Here is a 7,420-nt window from a genome sequence, read left to right on the forward strand (position 1 = left end):
AGTTATAGGGAGAAAATAGTTGTTAAAAATCAAGATGGAAAGTGAGGTGGATAGATTTGACAAATCGACAAGTTTGCAGAAGGTCTGATTCTAGCAGGGTTTAGTGAAAATGTGTAAGGAATTTGGGAAACCTCAAAGCAAGAAAGTTATAGGTCTTTGAAATAGCTTTCCAACGATATATTATAAATCCTGAACGGATCTCTGAGCAAAACTTTATGCGCATTTTACATAACAGTATGCAATATGCGCGCCCTTAGCGCGCCCCGAATGCGGCCGCGCTTCTTTTGAGGCAGTGTTACTGCCATTTTGAGCGGTCAGTAGCGCAGTCAGGCCTACAGGTGTGCGGGCGTGCTCATGGGGGGTCATTTTAAAGCCCTACTTTATCCCCCACAGCCCCAAAACATAAAAACTTGTTCTAGAAAGGGGATATTAATACTCCCTCTTCTAAATGTTGAACACCTGTATTTGGGCCTGAGGCTGCAATTTATGCTTTATGCATCTTTAGGCCTGAGGACGCAGTTTTTGCTTTATGCATCTTTGGGCCTGAGGCCGCATTTTATGCTTTATGCATCTTAGGGCCTGAGGCCGCAGTTTATGATTTATGCATCTTTGGGCCGGAGGCCGCAGTTTATGCTTTATGCATCTTTGGGCCTGAGGCCGCAGTTATGTATACGTATACTTGGGCCCGAGGCCGCAGTTGTGCACACACACACACACATATAGAGCCAGCACCCATTATGCTAATTCTTCCCCATTCACCTCATCTAAATTTGCAAGACATGCAGCTAGAGGATCCTCAATAGTCAATGTCTCATCGTCCGCTTCCACGATTACATCCACGGCATCAATTAGAGAACAATTGGCGAATTCACTTGGTCGCCTCATAGATTTCTGCACATTGAATGTTATCTCCTCATCGTTCAACCTCATCTTGAGCTCCCCAGTTTCACAATCAATGAGAGCTCTCCCTGTGGCCAAGAACAACTTTCCCAAAATTATGGGAATGTCTTCATCCACCTTATAATCCAGAATCACAAAATCTGTTCAGTTCAATTTTTAGTTATCATTTCAGTTATCAATTATCATTTCAGTCACCAGTTATCAGTTCAGTTATCAGTTATCAGTTATCAGTTAAGTTATCAGTTACCAGTTCAGTTAAGTTATCAGTTCAGCTATTAATTATCAATTCTCAGTTATCAACTTAGTTTCAGTTTCAGCATTTATAATTCCTTCTTTCAGTTGCTTTACATACCAGTGCAATTCAAATGTACTGACGTCCCTTTTGCTTGGGGCCTGCATCTCACGATGCAGGTAATGATTTACAGGTTGATGATTCAGAACGCTAGGATTCTCATACCAGCTACTTGGTGATCCCCAGTTCTTCCGGGGCATTATCATTACCTTACAGTCTTCAGTATTTTCAGACAGTCAGTGCTTTTAGTACTTCATTAGAGGCTTCATAGACTAGGGTAAGAGTTAGACAGAGTCTCAGACTTTTCATGTTAAGCTATGTTGGCTGCAAATATGTTTCAAAATTGTATTAGTATTTCCGCACTCTGATTTATATCATCCAGACATTTAGTATATCAGCATGTGTTAGTTTATCTTTCGCATTTAGTATGTTATGATATCACATGTTGATTCAGCCAGCCAGCTGATTCGCTCGGTCACACGTAGTCAGGTACCGAGTGCCGTGTTACGTCCAGGCCCAGGTTCGGGGCGTGACAAAGCTTGGTATCAGAGCACTAGGTTCAAGTGTCTTAGGGAGTCTATAATGTCGTGTCCAGTGGAGTTTCCTTTATATGTGTGTGCCGGCCACTCATAAAAACAGTTAACTACCAAGACATCCAGGATTGTCTCATTTCTTTCTACTCTAGATTGTGCCATGAAGCTTAGAGAAATAGTTAACCTTCTTTTCCTATCGAATTCCAAACGTATTGGATGCCCAAGCGACGCTCAGGAGAAAACTAAGGTCCTAGAGAGGATAATTGACCATTGGGGTATAATTATGGAGTACAGGTTGGTAAATATGAGACTTGAGAGGATGTTAAAAGTGGGATGCAATGGATAGTAGTACAGATTAGAGCATAACCTTATCAGAAAGTACAAAAGCAGTTATGATGTCTTATGGTTATCAGTTTACCTCAGTGACCAGTTATACAGTCTTTCAGTTAGCAAATTTATGGTTACTCAGTACGCCAGTATTCAGTTATATGTTTACCAAATATCTAATTTTCAGCGTATCAAAATCTTGGTGACTGGTGAGTATACAATGATGCCTATGGGTGCTAAAAGAAAACGTAAGTAACAGTGATCATAGCAAAATCTTCGCATATTTTAGGTCCGGACTAAGACCAAGACTCACCAGAGGGCGTAGGAAGTGATTTATCAGATGATGGTATACTTTGAAAGATAAGTTTGTGCATGGTAGTGTATTCGTATGTGTTTTACCTCCTAGAACAACTTCATTTAATTTTTGGAAATGGAGCCTTAAGTTGGATGATGATAGTTTAGATGTCAGACCCTAACATTGGTCACTATAGTTTGGACAAAAAAGAGCCTAAGGGTAAAATACCTAGGAGTCAAAAACAATTGTTATTATTAGAGATGTATTTTTCGTAGAACTCATGCAAATGACTAGAAGATATGATGTATGCAATGAGAACTAAGAGCAGCCAATAGTGAATTTCAGGAAATGATTTTAAGTTGTTCATGTTTATTCAAATCAGAACTAGAAGTACCACGTTAGTAAGCTACTATAAGAAGCAGCTATTAATGTAAGATAAAAGATATGGCAGTCCCCCCTTAGGTTATGTGACTAAATGATTACCCGGGATGTTTATAGTATGATATGATTTAGTATTGTATAGAAAGTTTGGGATTAGATATTCCAATTTCATTTAAGGTAGATGAATTCCCTAAGTGTGATCCATGCACATAGTTTAGAAGAAAAAAAGGCATAGTATGCGACCGTAGAACAGGGCCGGATGGTGAGGGAAGTTAGAATAACCTTATGCTTCACTTTAGTTATTCAAAGCATAGCAAGAAAATATGATGCTAGTATGTGGTTAGTAAAAGAACAATAAGTAAGTTTTGAGTTGATACAATGAATTAACAATTTCAGCAGTGCTAGTAGAGGTACAATTTGATTCACTTAGCTAGGTTAACTCTAGTGAGTGAATGACAGTTTGAAATACCAAACGTGTGTTAGAACCTAAAGATTTAAGTTAAACCTATATTACAGTGGCAATGGGAAAAAATCAGCTAGCAGTGAGAGCACAAACTATAGAAGAATAGCCTTTAGGAATTATCGTAATGTGGTTTCTCCAGGATTGACAGTGTGAGCACAGTTAAATTATTAAGATTGTGTATGATAGCTATGAATATGTTAGCTTTCCGTTAAGTGAATAATTTAGTTTTTCCTAGTAAGAAAGATTTCTCATAAGTAAGTTGGAAGATGAGTTGCCATTGACGTAGAGTGCAAAGAATTGCAGAAAATAAGGAAAGTTATTTGGATCCCAACAAAAAAAGAAGGATCCGCAAGTATAAGACCTTTGGTCCAAGGGGTGATGTGAAAACCATCAGTAAGTGCAGTTAGAGATATGAAACCCGAATAGTTAGCATGGGATATGAAAAAGAAAATCAGTTCTGTAATGAGGGAAAATTGTATAATTACCACAGGGATTATGACTAGCATGTGTAAGAAACACAAAGTGATTAGAATGATCACCGAGCTTAGTTATTGATGATAAAGTGATCATAGAAAAGCTGTAAAATCATGCCTATTTATGTGTTATGAGGGTAGTGCCATTGCACGGGACTCTAGCTTAGATACATGTCAAAGACTTAGTTCACAATAATATTATGAGTGTTTTGAGGAAGTTCTTAAGAAGATAAAGTGTGGGAAGTATAAGTCATGATTGACGTAGATAAGAGAACTCTGGTGAAAGAAGTTCACCACTCAACCAAGATAGGATTTTGACTTCGGACTCGAAGATGACGGAGTTGTTGTCTAGAACAGGACTTGTTCCCCCTTAGTAGCCATAGAGAAGGAGAAACAATTTGATGATCCCTACGTGTTGCAGTTGAAAGAGGAGATTCACAAGTATAAGACGATGGCTTTTGAATAAGGGGGAGATGATGGTACTTTGAGGTACCGGGACAGATTGTGTGTTCCAGACATAGATGGACTTAAAGAGGGACGATTATGTTAGAAGCCCATAATTCCAGGTATTCTTTCCATCCAGGTTCCCCAAACATGCATCATGACTAAGGAGATTTATTGGTTGAACGACATGAAAAAGAACGTCGCAGACTTTGTGGCCAATTGTCCGAATTGCTAGCAAGTGAAAGTTGAGCAGCATAAAGTCTAGTGTTTTTATCACAGAATACACATATTTTGATTGGAGATGGTAAATATGAAATTTATAACAGGATTATCTTGCTCATTTTAAAAGCATGATTTGATTGGATGATTGAAAATCAACTTACCAAGTCAGCACACTTCTTGCCAGTAAAAACTACTGATTCAGTAGAAGATTATACAAAGTCGTACATTCAGGAAATCTTCAATTGTATGGGACTCCGTTGTCCGTCATTTCGGATTGTGGTGCTCAGTTTAAAATGAACTTTTAGAAGTTCTTTCAGAAAGGATTAGGCACAAGTTTTTCATCCTCAGAAAGATGGCCAGGCAGAGCGCGTTATTCAAACAGTTGAGGATATGTCCTTGATGTTAAAAGTAATTGGGATGATCACATTCCTCTCATTGACCTTGCTAATAATAACACCTACCATTCTAGTATCAAGATAGCACTGTGCGAGACTCTGTATGGGCGAAGGTGTAGATCGCCAATTGGTTGGTCCAAAGTTGGTGAAGAGGAGTTGTTGGGACCAAATTTGGTCTATCAGACTATGGAGAAAGTTAAGTTGATTCAAGAACGTTTGAAGACGGCTCAGAGCCGCCAAAAGTCCTATTCGAGCGTGCGGCATAGAGACATAGAGTTTCAAGTTGATGATTGGGTGTTTCTGAAATGAAATTTTCGCCTATGAAAGGCGTTATGAGATTTGGGAAGAAGGGGAAGCATAGTCCCTGCTATATTGGGCCATATAGAATCTTGCGAAGGATCGGTCAATTAGCTTATAAGTTGGAGTTGCCACCAGAATTAGCGGTGGTACAGCCAGTATTTCATGTATCATCTTATGATATTCAAGTTTCCAGTACTCAGATACTCATGTCAGTTCAGTACTCAGATACTCATGTCAATTCAGTACTCAGATACTCATGTCAGCTCAATACTTAGCTACTCATGTTAGTCCAATACTTAGACATTCATGCCAGCTTAGTACTCAGATTACTCAAATATTCGTGCAAGTTCAATATTCATATACCTATGTTAGTTCAGTATTCACGTATCCATGGCAGACCAATATTCAGTCAATGCAGTAGTCATTCAGTTCAGTATCTCAACAGTTCAGTAATCATGTATTCATTCAGTTTAGTATGCAAGTGTTAATGAAAGTTCATGTTTCCACCAGACCCATTTAACGTCCAGAGTTAGCAGAAGTTACAGTCAGGACAATCATTCGAGGACGAATGATCCCAAGGGGGAGATAATGTAACACCCCGTACATTCGGACTAGGTGTGGATATGTTAAATGGGTATTAATTTGATATTTTATACATATGAAGTCCTAGAGGGATGATTATGGGAGAAAATAGTTGTTTCAAAATCAAGATGGAAAGCGAGGTGCATAAGATTTGACAAAATCGACTAAGTTTGCAGAAGGTCTGTCTTCCAGCAGGGTTTAGTGAAAATGTGTAAGGAAATTGGAAAAACTCAAAGCATGAAAGTTATAGGTCTTTGAAATATCTTTCCAACGATATATTATGGAGCCTGAACGGATCTTTGTGCAAAACGTTATACGCATTTTACAGAATAGTATGCAATATGCGCACCATTAGCGCGGGCGCTCTTCTTTTGAGGCAGTGTTACTGCCATTTTGCGTGGTCAGTCCTACAGGTGCGCGGGCGCGCTCATGGGGGGTCATTTTAAAGCCCTACTTCGTCCCCCACAACCCCAAAACATAAAAACTTGCTCTAAAAAGAGAAACTCTCAAAAACCTAACTCCTTAAGGGTCCCTCTAACACCCAAGGTAAGTTCTAATGGATTTCTAAGTTAATTTCAATTTTCTAACATCTTATTAACATGGGTAAACCCTCCATATCATTAGATATTCGATTGGGACATCATTGTTGAGAGAAGAAACCCTAGAACTCGAATTCAAGAAGATTGAACGTCAAGAAGATAATATCTTCACCCTCTAATTGATTGTAGCGTTGGATTAATGATTGTAGACTACAAGTTCATGAGATATGAGTTGATGGGTTTGATAGAAAAGCATGAACAATTATAGGTTTGGCTTGTTGATTGTTGATTATTGGTTAAAGGTGTTGTTTATCTTATGGGTGAAGAAGAATGACATTGATTATAAGAAATTTGAGATTTTAGAATTTATCTAGGATCAAGAGAATGGCTTGTTGGGCGTAGAAACACCATTAATAAGGACTATTAAGCTTTATGTCACCAAGTGTTTGAGAAAATGCTTAAGTGACTAAAACATGAGTATTATTGCTAATATGGAATCCCTTTGACTTGTATTGATATAGATTAAAGTTGAAAGGGTTGGCGAATATTATACTACGCTCAAGAGCGGGAAGTTAAGATATGTGAGGCTAACTCTCTATGTTTGGGAATGTTAATGATTCTGCCTACACTACGTTTCTTTTGCGATGTTACTAATTGCCTCAGAAATATAGTTTAGCCTAGTTCCTTGAATAGTTGTAGAACTTCTATTCTTTAGCTTCATAACTCGTTCATGACATTCGTTCTGAACGTTGTGAGCTCAGTGCGTATTCAATGTGGACTTGTTCCCCCGAGTCTTAGTATAGATTACTCTGTATGCCATAAACAGTTGAAGTTTCAGTGTTCATAATCAGTTCAAGAATAAATGTCTCTGTCTAGTCCTATTCATTATTCCACTATTATGTAACTCAGTATGATCCAGTATTCCAGTATCATGTAACTCAGTGTAATTCAGTATTTCACTATCATGTATTGCAGTATGATTCTCAGTTCCTGAATGTTGAACACCTGTATTTGGGCCTGAGGCCGCAGTTTATGCTTTATGCATCTTTGGGCCTGAGGCCGCAGTTCATGCTTTATGCATCTTTGGTCCTGAGGCTGCAGTTTATGCTTTATGCATTTTGGACCTGAGGTCGCAGTTATGTATACATATACTTGGGCCCGATGTCGCAGTTGTGCACATATATATATTGGGCCTGAGGTCGCAGTTTAATATTCAGATAAACAGGTTGTTCATCATTCAGAAGAGGGAGTATTCATATCCTTACTTCCTTTGT

This window comes from Nicotiana attenuata, unplaced genomic scaffold (assembly GCF_001879085.1).
Source record: "Nicotiana attenuata strain UT unplaced genomic scaffold, NIATTr2, whole genome shotgun sequence".
NCBI classification, from domain to species: domain Eukaryota; kingdom Viridiplantae; phylum Streptophyta; class Magnoliopsida; order Solanales; family Solanaceae; genus Nicotiana; species Nicotiana attenuata.